Source organism: Polypterus senegalus, chromosome 16, assembly GCF_016835505.1.
Source record: "Polypterus senegalus isolate Bchr_013 chromosome 16, ASM1683550v1, whole genome shotgun sequence".
Taxonomy (NCBI): Eukaryota; Metazoa; Chordata; class Cladistia; order Polypteriformes; family Polypteridae; genus Polypterus; species Polypterus senegalus.
Window position 1 is genome coordinate 55,941,779 of NC_053169.1, and position 17,588 is coordinate 55,959,366.

The 17,588-nt window shown below is 40.3% G+C and overlaps 1 long non-coding RNA gene across 2 annotated transcripts in view; it reads left to right on the plus strand.

Annotated features, from left to right (window-relative positions):
• The window catches only part of LOC120516734, a 38,416-nt gene extending 26,662 nt beyond the window's left edge, over positions 1-11,754 (plus strand). For both annotated transcript variants that reach the window (XR_005630902.1, XR_005630903.1), the window contains 2 exons: positions 9,977-10,069; positions 11,581-11,754. This is a non-coding gene — a long non-coding RNA (uncharacterized LOC120516734). The remainder of the gene's footprint in view (positions 1-9,976; positions 10,070-11,580) is intronic.
• Positions 11,755-17,588: the final 5,834 nt, after the last annotated feature.

Consider the following 17,588-nt stretch of genomic DNA (forward strand, 5'->3'; position numbering starts at 1 on the left):
TATCTGTGTGTGTATTATATTGTGAATTTTGCATCTATGTATCTATCAGTCTGTCTATCTTGGGGCACTAGCCTGGTGAATCCTGTTTAATAGACATACCTATTAAAAAATAGGAAAGAAAAATAGATGAAAGTCTTGTCATCTTCTCACAAAAGGTGACTGATGAAGATATTATCCTCTCACAGTTGTTGGTTCCTAACTGAATACCGACTTACAGGTGCTGCTGGTCGTCATCCTCTCTGAAAGCAAATGGGAAGAAGGTCTGACCCCTGGTCTGGGGATTAATTACACTTCATTTCAGGGCCTTGATGATGCCCTCTACCATGCACATGTCTGACTCTATCTATCTATCTATCTATCTATCTATCTATCTATCTATTATATATGTCTTTCTCTATCTATCTATCTATCTATCTATCTATCTATCTATCTATCTATCTATCTATCTATCTATCTATCTATCTATCTATCTATCTATCTACCTACTTCCTGTTTCATTGTCGCAGCGCATGTTGGGTGGTTGATCTGGCGCGAGTGCTGGTGGTGGGCTCTGAGTCTGGTGAGTGAAGTGTTTTGTTTAACTTTTTTTCCCCCCTTTCCCATTTTCATTTTCTTGGTGAATTGTTTGAAAGTTTTTCCGTTTTCTTTTGTGTGAAGTGGCATCTGGCCACAGCAGCCATAATGGCTGCGAATTTAGAACGATTGAGCCGCCGCCATGGGATAAAACTTCTGTGTGATGTTTTTTTCCCCTTAGAAAGTGCGGTCTTGGCGGTAGGCAATGTGATCGGTTGTATGAACATTAAGTCCGCCTCACGAATGAACGGCGCAATCGTATTATTTTTGAGTTCTGTCGATCTGGTGCAGACAATTGTAGAAAGGGTGTAGTGATCGATGGCTCGTTCGTGCAGGTGTCTCCGTTGGCGGCGCCAGCACGTAAAGTAACGTTATCGAATGTCCCCCCATTTTTGAGGAATGAGACTATAGAAAAAGAATTAGTACGTCACGGTCGTTTAGTTTCAAAAATCCGCTATATTCCTTTGGGGTGCAAGTCGCCGGAGTTAAAACATGTAATGTCTTTTAGGAGACAAGTTTACATGGTGCTCAACAAAATGGATGAAAGTTTAAATGTTGCTATGAGGTTTAAGATTGATGGTTTCGATTATGTGATTTTTCTGAGTTCGGATGAAATGAAATGTTTTGGGTGTGGAAGTGAGGGGCATTTAGTTAAAATTGTCCAGTGAAAGTGAACAGAGCAGTTGTTCGTGATAACCTGCATGTCACTAATGACGATTTACAAGATCGGCCTTTACAGCTTAATGGTAATGAAAACACAAAGACACCAGAGGAAGCGCGGCCCGAGGAGAGTGTAAATGTTTCTGAACCTTTAAATAAGGGAGATGAGTTGCTTGATGGGGAAATGCACAGACCAGCATCGATGGGGGACATCGGAATGAAAATGCAGCAGAAGATTCTGCTACAGCACAGGGAAGTGTGTGGGGAGAGATTGAAATGGAGGAAGGCGATGATAACGCACCTGAGCCATACGATGGGTTTAAACGGCCTGCTAAAAAGACAAGCTGGGAGGAGGAAGGAACCGCGCGAAAACGCAGTAATGTTACGGCTTGTGCTGCTGAGGAAGGCGAGGGTCCCGCTGCAGCCCCACCGGTTACGCAGGGCAGGTACGCGGCCCTAGCTGAGGCAGACAGTGAAAACGCGGCTGGGCTGAGTGAGGGAGACGAGGAGGCGGAGGGGGAAATGTCGGATAGTTCAACTGTGTCTGACCTACAAGAATGTAAAGGTAGAGGGGGTTACAGTGCTCAAAGTATCAGAACATTTGTGACGGAAACTGAGGGCAGAAGGGGTGTAGATGTGACCGATTACTTTCCTGATGTGCAACTTTTTATCTCTTCAATACAAAGCCTAAGAAAAGAAAAGTCCTCTTCTGTCTTGTTCACTGATAAAGAGCTTCTCAGATTAAAGAATCTGTCAAGCAGACTGAAGAAACAGTTCAAACTAAATAAGCAGTAATGGAGAGGGCAACTGCACCATTTCCAAGATCCTGTATATTCTGGGATCTGTGGTTTATTTTGACTATTTTTATATTTTCATTTAACATGGCTTGCTTTAATGTAGGAAGCTTAAATATTAATGGTGGAAGAAATAATAATAAGAGGCTAGCTTTGTTTGAATTCATAAAGCAAAAAGACTTAAAAGTTACCTTTGTACAGGAAACCCATATAGACAGCAAATCAATGGGAGTGGAGTAGGGATTGGAAAGGGACATTTATTACAGTAACGGTACAAATATTAGTGCTGGAGTAGCCATTTGTTTTCTAAGAATGTTCACGTAGTTCTTTGTGATGTTGAAGAAATAGTGAAGGGAGGCTGCTCAAAGTGCGTCAAACTTCAAGGCAGTTCTTTTACTTTTATTAATGTATACGCGCCGAACGATGGGAATGAGAAAATCGCTTTTTTTAAGAAGTTGGAGGGTGTGCTGACACAATGTTGTACAAATGAAGTCCTCGTTCTAGGTGGGGATTTTAATTGCACCCTTGATACTCAAAAAGACAGAAATAACGGGCTGGAGCCGCACACACGCTCAGCCCAGGAATTAGAGAGAGTTGTGAGCGAGATGGGACTGGAAGATGTGTGGCGAAATAAAAATGGGGGCACCAGACAATATACATGGGGGAGGATGAATGGGGGGATTATTTCAATGGCGAGGCTTGATCGTCTTTATTGTTTCAAGCACCATATTGGTTTATTTAAAAACGGTCACATTACCCCTGCAGGGTTCTCAGATCACAGTTTGGTGTCTTGTTCTGTGATCCTAACTGATTATAAGCCCGTAGTGCCTACTGGCATTTTAATACGCTCCTCCTTCAAGACCAAAGTTTTAAAGACTTATTTAAATTTTTTTGGGCAAGTTGGAGACTCATGAAGAAGGAGTTCACCAGTTTACAACAGTGGTGGGAGGTTGGGAAGACCCACATTCGTTTATTATGTCAGGAGTACACCAGAAATGTCACTAAGTCACTACAGTCTGACATGGCAATGTTAGAAACTGAAATCATTCAGATTCAGCAGCTTCTACAGCAGGGTCCAGATGTCAAATTGTTGGAAACTCTTGGGGTTAAAAAGAAGGGCCTTGCCCACTTATTGGAAACAAGGGCTCGGGGGGCTCTAGTGAGGGCGCGATTCCAACAGATAACTGACATGGATGCACCAACCCAGTATTTTTTTGGACTTGAGAAAAAGAACTCTCAACATAAGGTCTTACATTGCATAAGACAGGATAACGGTGAGGAGACTCAGGACCCGGGTGAGATAAGGCGGGCGGTCCGGAGGTTTTATGAGACTCTTTTTGCAACAGAGGAAGGTGAGGCTGAGGAACAGCAGACCTTCTTGAAGGATTTACCGCACCTTGTGATGCAGACTCAAGAGCTGGAGAAGGAGTTGTGCTTAGGAGAGCTCACTGATGCACTGAATGAATTGAATAATGGAAAAGTCCCAGGCATTGATGGCATTCCAGTGGAATTTTATAAAGACTTCTGGGATATTATTGGTCCTGATGTATTGGAGGTATTCCTCTACAGTATTAAAATGGGTGTGTTACCTCAGAGTTGCCGCAGGGCGTAATAACACTACTGCCAAAAAGGTGACCTACAAAATCTCAAAACTGGCGGCCTGTGTCCCTCCTTTGTGCTGATTACAAAATCCTGTCAAAGGCTAGCTAACAGATTGCGAACTGTTTTAGCTCAGGTGGTGCATCCTGATCAGAGCTATTGTGTCCCTCATAGAATGATTTTTAATAATATTTTCTTAATTCGAGATATTTTTGCAGTATCCAAACTCTTTAACTTTCCAATTGGTCTTATTTCTTTAGATCAAGAGAAGGCCTTTGACAGGGTCAGACATTCATTTTTATGGGAAGTCATGCAGGCTTTTGGGTTTGGGGACCGTTTTGTTAAATATATTCAGCTATTGTATAGTGACATTTCTGGTGTAGTTAAGGTCAATGGTGGTTTGTGCGAACCTTTTGATGTCAGAAGAGGAGTCAGGCAGGGGTGCCCTTTGTCTGGAATGCTCTACGTGTTGGCCTTGGAACCTTTTCTGGTTAAACTGAGAGGAGTGTTGACTGGTCTATCAATTCCATGTTGCACTGCGGAGCCTGTTAAGGTTTCAGCATACGCTGATGACATCATCATCGTCATTAAAAATCAGGAGGACGTTGACATTTTGCTTCAATGCCAGAGATCTTTTGAAATTGTTTCATCAGCTAAAATAAACTGGGGAAAGAGCAGTGCTATCTTACTGGGCAACTGGACTGGTTTAAAACCACCACAACTGGTTGGTGACCTGCAGTGGTCCTCTGAAGGATTGTTATATTTAGGAGTGTTTCTTGGGGATGAACACTTCATACGAAAGAACTGGGATGGAGTACTGCAGAAGGTGAAGGATCGGCTTGCTCGGTGGAGTGGATTCTACCTCAGTTATCCTACAGAGGCAGGATGCTCATCATTAACAACCTCATAGCCTCAGGACTGTGGCATAAATGCATTTGTTTAGAGCCTCCTGCACAGCTGCTTCAAAATATTCAGGAAGTTTTAATCAACTTTTTTTGGGATGGCCTGCATTGGCTTAGGAGAAGTGTCCTGTTTCAGCCACTGGATGAAGGTGGGCAAGGCATTATAGATGTGTTCGGGAGAGTTGCTGCATTTCGGCTACAGACTTTACAGAAATTGTTGTATCCTTCTGAGCATCAGCCGTGGATGGATTTGGCACAACGTTTTTTTGACCACATTGAAAACCTGAAATTTGGAAAAACTCTGCTGCTGTGCCAGGTGAATAAATTTGATATGTCGGACATACCGGACTTTTATAAGAGTCTTTTAAAGCCTGGCAGATGGTGACAATTAAAGGGGATGAGGACAGCCTGTCATTGTTCTGGGTTTTGGAAGAGCCCATTGTTAATAATGTGAAGTACAGTAGTTCAGTGGGACTGTCTCAAACTTTCATTAATCATCTTAAAAATGGAGTGTGCACAAAACTAAAACATGTTATTGACTGTGAAAAGTTTTGTTGGAAGAACGCAAATGAAATTGCACACCAAATTGGAGTGCGGTCAGTGAGAGTGGTGCAGACCTTTTAACACAAGTGAAGGCTTCACTGTCAGCTGAGAGATCGGCACTCCTGAGAGACATGTTCAATGAACGGACTCATCCACCTGAGGATCCTGATTTTCCTACACTTTTGGTATCTCCGGGGGTGACTGGACAACGGCAGAGCCAAGCAAATTTCTTTCGGTGGAGAGGCTGATGGACCTGCCTTTGCCAACAGCTACAGGGAAACAATTGTACTGGCTGTGCGTAAAAGGTAGACATCGAGACTCCCTGAGGACGATAACAGACACTCCATGGAGGAGAAAGATGGACTGTACAGAATTCTCAGAGCCAGCCTGGAGGTCGCTATACAAGCCACCATTGACCAGTAGGGTGGGTGATTTACAGTGGAGGGTCTTACATGGGATCTTAGCTGTGAACTCCTTCTTGTCAATTATTATACCTGGGGTGTCTGACAGTTGTTGTTTCTGTGGGGAAAGAGAGACCGTGTTTCACTGTTTTATGTTTTGTCAAGGCTTGAGCCTTTGTTTAATTTACTAGAGAGGCTTGTTGGGGGATTGGAAATGGTGTACACTAGGGTGGGCTTTCTGTTTGGTTTTAAAAAAACTAAAAGAAACACAGATAATGTGAATTTGGCAAACTTTATTATGGGGCAAAGTAAATTAGCTATTTGGAAAACGAGAAAGCACAAAATTGAAGGGAATGGTTTACAAGATCCGATTGTGTTTTTTAAAATACTGTGCCTTAGTCGCATTTTGATTGATTTTAATTTTTACAAATCCACAAAGAATATGGACAAGTTTAAAACAATATGGTGTGTGAATAGTGTACTGTGTGACTGTGATAATGAGGAACTGCGGTTTGTTTTTTAGGGGGTTTGTTTGGTTCAATTGTGTTTTTTCAAAAAAAAAAAAATGAACATGTAAATATATTTATAATAATGTGTAAGTTGTATATTTGATGTTTTTGTCAATAAAGTTTGTTTTTAAAAATAAAATAAATATCTATCTATCTATCTATCTATCTATCTATCTATCTATCTATCTATCTATCTATCTATCTATCTATCTATCTATCTATCTATCTATCTATCTATCTATCTATCTATCTATCTATCCATCCATCCATCCATCCATCCATCCATCCATCCATCCACCCACTGATCTGCCAGAAAATGAAAATCACCTGCCTATCATTGATCAGCGAGAACATTAAAACCACCTCCCTATTATTGTGTATGTCACCCTTGTACCACCAAAACAGCTCTGACCAGTCAAAGCAGGGACTCCACAAGACCTCTGAAGGTGTCCTGTATTATCCAAGACATTAGCAGCAGAACCTTTATGTTCTGTAAGTTGTGAGGTGAGGCCTCCATGGATTGGACTTGTTTATTCCAGCACGTCCCGCAGATGCTCGATCGGATTGAGAAATGTTCTTCAAACCTGAATAATTTTTGCAGTGTGGTAGGACAAATTATCCTGCTGAAAGAGGCAACTGCCATTAGGTAATGTCATTGCCACAACAATTTGTAGGTAAGTGGTATGTGTCAAAGTAAAATCCACCTGAATGTCACAACCTAATGTTTCCCAGCAGAGAACTTTGCCCAGAGCCTCCACCGGCTTGCTTTCTTCCCATAGTACATCCTGCTGCCATCTTTTCCTCTGGTAAATGACACACACACACACCTGGCTGTCCATATGATCTAAAAGAAAATGTGATTTATCAGGCCATTTCTGCTTTCTTCTATTGCTCCATGGTCCAGTTCTGACACTCATGTGCCCATTGTAGGCACTTTCAGTTTTGGACAGGTGTCAAAATGGGCACTCTGACCGGTCTGTAGCTACGCAGCCCCACATGCAGCATGCTGTAATGCATTGAGTGTTCAGTAATTTGTGTTACAGTAGCTCTCCTGTGGAATATAGAATAGAATAGAATCGGACCAAACAGGATAGCCTTCACTCTCTGCAGGTATCAATGAGCCCTGTGTACTAATGACACTGTTGCCATTTCACTGGTTGTCCTTTCTTGGACCGATTGTTATTGGTACTAACCACTGCATACCTGAAACACTCCACAAGATCTGCCATTATGTAGATGCTCTGACCCAGTCATCTAATGATCACAACTTGGTCCTTGTCAAAGTCACTCAGATCCTTACGCTTGCTCATTTTTTCTGCTACAGGGGTGGGCAAAAGTAGGTTTACAGCTGTGAGTATGTGAAACACAGAGTTTATTCTTTTATTGTTTATGTATTCATTATTGTATCATTTATTTGTATTGTTTGTCTTCTTTTTATTATTATAGTTATTATTTTGTATCTTTACTTAGCAAATAGACTACAAGAATCTGTAAATAATGAAGGCTGACAATTTGAGCACTTACAAAATTGTACCTAAGTGCACTGTAACATTGTGACATTCTTTTGAGTTAATAAAGTTATTGTAATAATCATAACCTGCATGTCTTTTTCCATATGAACAACTGTAAACCTGCTTTTGCCCACCTCCGAATTTCCCACCCCTATTTATTTTACCTGTCAGTGGTTTTAGTGTTGTAGCTGATTACTATGTACATACTGTGTATAGTATGCAACACAATTAGGCCTCAGGCCATTCTTGCGGCAAATGGCAGTGTGGGCACATGCCATGCTTGACTGGAAAAGTACATTGTCAGCATTTGTAGACAAGGAGCAAGCAGTTGGGAGTGACCCCCAGAGTAATGTGGGGCTGCCCATTCAAAGGGGTGGATCATGCTCCAATAAACATGGTGGCTCCTAGGGATCCCAAACATGGCTAGAGAAATTTTGACGAGATGTCCCACTGATTGCCTAGTTTGATAATGGGGTCCCAAGCCTGTGTAAAGATTGACTGTGCCTGTTGGTGGATGTCTGATCTGGCTTAGGAGACCCCTAAAAAGGTAGGTAGAGCAGGTTTGTTTTTTAAAGGATGGATTTCTGTTATAGTGGATTTTAGCCTTGGTTTAGTCATGATTTGGTATAATTTTGGGTCCTCAAAGGCCTCCAGTGTTTATTTCCATTGTTAGGTCCGCTTTCAGCACGCTTCTGAAATTGGGACCCATATTTAATTGACATGATGAGATAAAAGGTGGCTATGAGTGCAAATCCTTCTCTGATCTGCAGATACCAAATCTCTTAAGTCTTCAAAGTTTATGCTGTTTTCTTGCATGTACTTTTGGTGTCCCTCTTGTTCTCTCGACTATTGTCTCTCGTAATGGGCTTTGATTCTGTTCCACTTTATACCTTTGTTTTTGTTCTGCTTTGTTTTGTTTTTTTACGCACATCTCCTTGTTTTTGATCAAAATGTTTATCTGCCAGTTCACTAACAGAACAAGTTTGTATGGAATTTATGAATGTACAGATCTATTTATTTATTAACCCTTTAACCTCCATTAAAGATACTGTATTTATCCCTGATTAATTGATTTACAGTTGTGCCTCGTACTTCAAATGATTCAGACTTCTAACATTCCAGAGTTTGAACGTTAAATTCGAGAGAAATTTGATCCAGAGTTCAAACGATGCTGCTACATTCAGGCTGTGTGCACAGTGAAAAAAATATGCAGCAACAGAGGGTGTTTAAACAGCGAGCGTAAATGCCGTCTGTTGTGCACCCAGGTCATCTCTTGCTCTCACACTCGGGAGTTTTCACTAACTTTATTTTTGGTGGGTTTGGTTTTATATATACTACGGGGCTTTGTTCCCTGCTCACTTCGCTCACCAGCCCCCGGGCCGGTGCTGCGCGCTAGCCACTTTGCAGTTCAGCCACTTGTGTATGGGGATGCGGATGTAAATTTAAGCAGATTGTTATTTTCATGAGAATTGTTACATATGCATAATAGAACAAATTATTTTACAATACAGTAAGTAATTAACCATATTAAAAATAGTAAAATGTAATAATTTGAAAGTAAATTATGTTTCATGTTGCGTTAGAATTTTTCGTTGCGTTTTATGATTTTGTTCTGTTTAATTAATTAATATTAATTAATATGTAAATACTTTTTCAACTTACACTTTTACTGTAAAACTTCAGTAAAAACAATTTTTTGAATTAGATTTTCATCAATATCGCATTGAATTTTGATTCTGTGTTTGGATCTACATTGTGACAACACAACATGAGTGAATTTCGTTTCTTTCACTCTAATAAATAAAGCGACTTTTTTGAATGTTTGTCTCTGTGATTTGTTAATTTTGTCTTTGCAAAAGCTATTCTAACGGGAAACTGTTAACGTTTTAATACGAATGGCATATCAAGATCTCCTTTGTTGTCTAATGTACTACATTACCTTTCTTGGATACATCCTTCTTTCAACAGTAATTTGAGTGGTGGAAGACCGTACTGTGTTAATGGTTGTAGATATTCTTCATTATATTGTAAGTTGATGTTTTCAAGTTCCACACGATCACCACCAACTCTTTCAGCATAGTCTGTTGATACGCATTTAACCAATTTGCCATGTAACTGATCAACAATTTATGCGTTTATTCGTTTGACTTCATCATTTCTTTGAGCTAGGATTGCCCGTGTACTCTGTTCGGGATTAAATTCTTCAATAAGATTTGGACATAATAAGTCTTCTTTTATTGGGAACTTAAAGTGAAGAAAACGTAAAAATGTATAAGATCTGAGAGAGCAGAAACTGTGTCAGTCAAAAGCATTCACACGAATGAGAGGTGAGACGACGGTTTGCATGGTTGAATATGGCTGAGAGGAGGGCCAAAGTCTTGTGTCGCGGGACTTGAAATTATCTCTTTGAAAAAGTCTTGTCTCAGGATTTCCTTTTATAATATACAGTATATATTATATATAATCGCTTTCTATGAACCACAGCATCCAAGAAGAGTGTGGAAGCAGCAAAGCCTAAGAGGAAGGTTGCAGTATCGATGATTTAGCTGAAAAAGGAACGTATTGCTTAGCATGAAGGTACAGTAAATGCAATTTTCATTTTATTATACAGTATTTATGTATTTTATGTATTGTTTTCATCTATTAATATATTATTTAGGGCATGTAATCATGTTATTTTTGTCTTAATTTATGTGTATTTGCTGTTTAATGAAATAAGTGATGTTTAGGGTCTGGAAATGGATTAATTCACTTTCCATTATTTCTAATGGAGAAAACTAATTCGGCCCTCGAACAATTCAGAGTTCGAATGGCCTCCTGAAATGAATTAAATTTGAAGTATGAGGCACCACTGTAGTATAATGGATTGAGCACAGCACTTTTTGAACACTTTGTTTTGTTTAAATAAAAGCACTAAGCACTTTGTTGCATTTTACTCTTGCTTGTTATGTGTCGTCATTGCCCGGCTCATCCTGGGTTGTGACTATTGACAGTCCTGGGTTCAAAGAGTGAGGCTGCTGACTATCACAGCCTGGCCTCTTGGGGACACACAAACAAAACACAATGGACTTGGCAGAACAAATTTACCACAGAGATTAAACAAAACTGATTTAGAATATATAATTAGACAAATAATAAAAATTAAAAACAATAATAACATAAACAATGATAATCAAAGAATCAATAATGGACACAATAGACATTCCAAAGGAGTTCAAGCATAAGCCAGAGTAACACATGAAATTTTTAGGGAAATGAGATGAAACCCACTCAGGCGTTACGAGAAAGTGCAAAGTTTACACAGAAAGCATCCAGGCACAGGATTGATGGTTTTGATAGTTCCACAAGACAAAAGGATTAACCACTACACTAATCTTAAAGAAAATTAATTCTATTCAAATATACAGATTACAGTATTATTAACTAGCCACGGTATCTGTCAGGTAATAGAATAATTAAAAAATCTTTGCTATCTCATTCCTCTGTGTTCATGTATGTGTGAACGTTTCTTCACTGGCGCTCCATCTCTCGATCGCATTCCCATAAAGCCCGCTTCGTAGACTCTGTCGTTATTTTCGAGGTGCTTTTCTCACCTCCTATCTGGTTTTGTGTTTTCCATTTTAGAAGGTGAATCTGTCAGGTTGTGTGTCTTACACCTTTACTAACTTCTCTTCATCGGTACTCCATCTCTTGAGCGTTTTCAAATAAAGCCCATGTTTCAGATTGTGTTGTTATTTTTGAGACGCCCTTCTCACCTCCTGTCTGGTTTTATACTTGCTGTCTTTGAAGATGACTCTCTCAGTGTGCCTCGTGTGTCTCCCACTCGTACTTCCTCCAAAGCCAAACTGATCAATCGCACCAAAGCTAAACTAACCATTCAGATTGCACAGAGGCACTGGGCACACAGAAATGAGTGTTTTATTATATAGTAGATAATGCAAATATGTAATCATATCCATTCTAATTTGACTTGTCTCATGCATGTGCGTTGGAGGATCTCCTCACAGACTCGATCGAAGTACGTGATAATCCGCTGGGGCGACAGGGGGCGCTGTCAATAACATTCTCTTCTCCTTCTCTCCCTGCAGCACCGAGAAACTGCCCAGAGAGGACACCTATCCCCACCCCTTCCAGTTTGTGTGATATAAGAAGCCCGGCTGCCCAGAAAGAGGAGTCTTTTGTATTCAGAGCGACCTGTTGGATGGAGCTTCTTTTCTGTGGCAAAGAGTCAAATACTTTTCTTGTTTTGCCCAAGAGGCTGTTTGTAGAGATGCCAAGCGGTGCATCTTTTTTGTTGGACTGCTTTAATTAAATGGGATGACCCAGTTGGTGTCCCAACCTTTCACTTTATCTTTATTCTTGCATCCGGCCACACTGGTTAATTGTATGCTAATATCGTTATAGTTAACATATATTTCTTAATTTCAGATTGACATTGAACAAGCATGCTTTGATTCATATAAATGTGCATGCTTCTTGATGATCTGTTTTCTTCTTGCACTGACACCACTCCACATCACCTGCCATCTGCGTCTCCCCCTCCCTGCTTCTTCCCCTCACTCTCTGGAATGGCCACTATCTCTGTGTTACGGGCCTGTTAAGGTTATTTAAACTTTGTCACTCAGTGCTTGGCTGCTGCTAATTCTCACATGCTGTGTAAGCTAAGTCTGACACATTGTACATGCACTTTAAACTTTATGTCTCCATTTAGTTATACATCACCAGGCAAAAATGATTTGCAAACTGATAAGACGTCAGTTTATTGTGATCTTTAATAGTTCAGATGATAAATGGTGTGAAAAAAACCTGCAAAGATCAGTTTCTGGTGGAAACCGCACGCTGGGCCTGTGAATTTCCCTTTCAGTTCTAACTTAGTCATCTGCCGTTTTTAAGTGGTTACAGTAAATGTCTCACCATTTAAGGCTTTTTGAGTATGTTTATATGACTGGTTACAGTAAAAGCAAGTAAAAGAAAAAGATCATTAAACTGTTAAGACATTCGTAGAATTCTTTATTCTGCCATTTTCTTGGTGTTCATTTTTTTTTTTTTAACAAAAGTATCAAGTGTGGTTAACACAGCTTTGTGTAGGTCTGCTGAATATGAGAACTTTTTGCACACTTTCCTGTATGCTGTTCAAGAGTGTTCACCTCTCAATCGCACTTTGGGACGCACATTGGCATGTTGTCCCATTTTTTGGTCCCAATAAAGTTCAGAAACCTCACACAATATAAAATCCGTACTTCAAGTTGTTCAATATCCATACTTCAAATTATTTATACTTCTACAAGTGAAATCTAAAACCCACCTAAGATACACGTTCACTGCGTTTCTCACTCTGCGACAACATTAAAAAATGGGAAACTGTAGGGCATTGATGACATTGGCCAGTGTCACCAAACCATCACTGAGCCAATGAGGAGCTTAATGAATTTGTACTGCCAGTGATTAACCCATTTTGTCCCACTAGAGGAACTTTTGCCAAGGCATCCCTTGTAGCAGTCTCCACACTGGGCCAGTGTGGTATTTAATTGGGTATTCCCAGGCCCACACTGCTCAGGGTCTGCCCATAGGCTGGGGGCATATTTGCTATGGCTTCTTGTAGTAGCCCCCACATTGGACCCGTGCAGTATTTAATTGGGTATTCCCAGACCCACACTACCCATGGTCTGCCCACAGGGGGCCACCGTGTACATACTGGGGTCAATCTTGTGGCAGCAGAAACTCCACAATGGCAAAGCCGCATTAGTCCTTATTGATTAATGGTGAATATGATATTGTCCAATTGGTTATTAGTTAGTGGGGACAATACCTCTGCATTGGCAGAGTGGAGTTTTGGTCTTTCTTTTCATAAAGGGGGAAAAGAGATTTGCACCTTTGGCATCTGGCATTGTTTTGATGACTTAACCCATTACCCAGGAATTGCTGGGTGCAGCATCATCTACAGTTAAAACAACATCTCCTGGTTTAAAATTTCTTCTTGGTGTTAGCCATTTTTGACGTTCTTGAAGTATTGCCAAAAATACTCTTTTGACCATCTTTTCCAGAACAAATCAGCAATATGTTGAACTTGCTTCTAGCGTCTTTCAGGGTGCTGGTCATTTTTAGAAAAGAGTCCAGGAGGCATGCTGGGTTGTATCTTTGTGAGGGGTCTGTTATTGTTGATTGATTCAACTTCACACATCACTGTTTGGAGACTTTCATCATCAAGTGTTTGTTGGCTAAGTATTGAGTTTAGACTCTTTCTTATGCTTCTGATTTGTCTCTACCATACTCCACCTTGATAAGAGGCTGATAGTGGATTGAAAATCCATTTGATTTCTTTCTTCATCATAGTGTTACTAATATTTTTCTTGGTGAAGATTTTTACTTGCTTCACGTAGCTCTCTTTTAGCTCCAGCAAAGTTTGTTCCATTATCTGAGTGCATGATTTTAACTTGTCGTCTTCTGCAAATAAATCGGCGTATAGCATTTAAACAGGAGTCAGTGTCTAACCTGTGTGCAAGTTCTATCTGTACAGCTCTGATTGTTAGACAAGTGAAAATGACTCTGTACCTCTTGACCAGACTTCGTCCTCTTTTAGTTCATTTTGCCAGAATAATTCCAATACGAGGGATTTCATTGAACTCCAACAAATAGAGAAAGGTAGGATTATGTTGCAAAATACATCAAACTCAACACCTTTTGATCACCACGCATATATTTAAATTTGAGTTACCTTTTTTTAAACTACTGTACATTCAGATTTCCATTACATTTTCCAGACATCTGCAAGAATGGAGTCGCTAACTTTGATGCGCGCCAGTTAAGTTACATACACTACAAAACCCATAATGCACCGTGCTCTGCTATTTCAGATAGCGGAGCGTTGCACACTTTGAAATGATTTTTCTGATAGTTGAATTTGTTTGAGGTATTTAATATTTCTGGCGTAAACTGTGCGAGCATGTAATTGCACCCACAATGTTCCTTCTACCAAGGGCTGACACTCGACTCCTCCTTTGGAAAGCATTCCAAAAAACAGTTTAGATGACAATCTCAGGAAAAGTCTCTGGAACAACTCATTGGCTTTATATAATGTCATGACATTTCTGGATGCACCATAGCTTTAGTTAGATTTAATTTAACGTATTTGTTTGCGATTCCTGCTGGGAAGTGTCTACTTAAATTATTGTGGGACAACTGGTAGGGCACCGCCCAGTAAAGTGAGCGAAGTCACTGCAGTGCGCCGCGCCTGTTCCGACTGTTTGATAAAGGCTGGCGCAGAGCCTGCTGGATTTCACTGTACCTGCCTCCTCAAAAAATCGCAATTAAAGGCTTTGCAGTTTTGATCGAGTGCGATCCACAGATTGCTCCACTGTGGTATCTTTATTTCACAGACAGAGGTGGGCTTCAGCGAAGAAAGAACTTTCGTTTTCAACATAGCTTGAGATCCACAGAAGTGCCAAAGAGAATGTGTAAACTTCAGGAGTTGAGTTTTAAAAAACGAGCATCAAGAAAGAAAGAGAAGAAACCACAGGTATAACGTTCACAGGATGTACGGATGAAGTTATTTTTCAGAAGGAGTCACAACGGATAATATGAAAACAAAACGAACTAGAAGACATTATTCTTAAAGTTCCTTATACTAACAAACTCGTAGGAAAAAAAGAAAAAAGAACAATCCGTTGTGCAACAGCCTGTGAGTGTAAAAGTGAGGAAACGGAAAGACAAGACACATAGAGAATTTGGGGTTGTGAGGAGCAAGAGGCGCTTTATAGAACCTTCATCCCCGTTCTGTCATGCCCATGAGATTATTTTGTCATATGATTTATTAATTATTGTTGAGTGAATTATCTACATAATTTGGGTGTTGTTTAGGAAAGTATTCCCTATAAATAGGGAACACAGAGGAACAGATGCAAATAGAACAGCTTTAATTATGACACCAAACACAATTAAATACACTTCTGATGTGGGCTGCCATATATGTGGAGCTAAATAAATTAGGCCATCTTAATTATAATAATTCCAGATTGAGCATGGAAAAGGTGCTTATAAATGATTATTATTATTATTACTGTTAATGTAGCAGTAAGTAGGAGGGCTCTCAAACATATGAACTCTTCATGTTACCATGCAATATGTTTGTAGATGATGTTGCCCTTTGACCTCATTGGACTGACACCTCCAATATGCACTGGAGCAGTTCATAACTGAGTGGGCAGCAGTGTATTGTGAATCGTTATCTACAGATCTGAGGTTATGGTCCTCTTTAAGAAGAGAATAGTTTTATCCCAATACCATTTCACGATACACTTCTGTTGAATGGTTTTTTGGCTGAAATTACTCAAAGATAGTGTGTCCCTAAAGCCTACATGCAGTGGACTCCTCCTGTACACCATTGTCACCAGCATAGTGTGATTTTCCAATAGCATGTCACAACTATTTGATATCTGAGTTGGCGTTCACTCAGGATCAGCCCTTATGCCATTGCTCTTCAATGTGTACATAGAAACGGTCGTGGCAGGCATCCAGACTCCCCACCAATGGACGCGGCTATTCACAGATGATATCATGCTCACTAAGGAAGAATGCCAAGACCTGGAGTACCTTACACAGCAACGGAAGGAACAGCTAGAGGAAAGCAGACTGTGGCTCAACATCAAAAAGATAAAATGTGAACAGTAGACAGTTGGCACCATCCACATTTATGGACAAGACCTTAAGAAAGTCAAGTTCAAGTATCTTGCCTTGCTTCTTAGCTCCAATGGTGACTCACTCCCTGCCACCTGGGCACACGTCAACACAACATAACTAAAATGGAGACAGGTGACTGGAGTCCTCTGTGACCGAAGAATGCCCCTCAATCTAAAGGTGAACATTTACAAGAGAGTCACTGTATGCTGAATGAAATTCAAAAAAGCATAAATCTGTCCTGCATGAAATAGAAAAGAAAATGCTTTGATGGGTGCTTTGCCAGACCCTAATGGATGGTGTAACGGATTTCGACATTCACAAAATAAAGGGATTGGCCCCAGTAATGGACAAGGTGCATGGACCCCACCTACGGTGGTACAACTATATGAAGTGCAGCACCGATAATTTGGTATTCAAGATGGCCTTAAGTCTCAGGCCACCAGGAAAATGACCAAGTGGCCATCCAAAGAAGAGTAGGATGAACGGCGTAAAAGATGAAATATGAACAGTTAATGCTAGCCCTTAGGATGCCTTTGATCGTGCTAAATGGAGAACAGCGAGCAGAAGAGCAAACCCTGTGCCAAAGCTGGACAAATGCTAGAACGTCATGAAGAGGCTGTGCTGCATTCTACAAAATGATCATTAGCTTTGTCTTTATTCTCTCCTTCACTGCTACTTCAGCAGGTCAAAAGTGTGTCTCATAATTAAGCCTGTCTTCTTCTTTTTTTCTTTTATTAATTTTAATTAAAAGAAAATATCAATCCTCACAATCAAATCAATTCAATATCCACCCACAAGAAAGGGAAGAGAGCCAGCCAACAAAGCAATTCTTTGAAAGCACAGCAAGAAAGGTAGAGTATCCTTTTCCTCGATTTAGAATCTTATTCTAAAATGTTAATGATTTGATTCTGCCATAGTTTAAAAAACGTTTTGAACAGATCCTCTGAGTGAAAATTTGATTTGTTTTTCCAATTTCAGATATGCAGTATAGGACATCAGTTACCCCACTGACTTAAAAGTGGTGGATTGGGATTCTTCCAGTTGGGCAAGACAAGTCTGTGTGCTAGTAGTGAGGTAAAGGCAATTATCATTTGCTTGTCCTTTTCAACTTGAAGCCCATCTGGGAGTACACCAGTCTGTCTTCTTAATGAACTTTTTGATTCGGTGGGCCTCTCTTGAAGTGGTTTTATCAGCCCAGCACATCATAATGTAGAAGACTGCACTGGTCACCACAGAGTTATAGAAGATGTGAAGAGTTTCACTACACACATTAAAGGATCATGCGAAGAAAGAGCCTGTTCAGCTTTTTGTTCCTGTTTGTTATGTGACCAGTCCAACCTGTCATTGATGTGGACCCCCAAGTACTTGTACCACCTTTACACCCACTCCCTGAGCAGTGACCAGGCATAGCGGCTCTTTG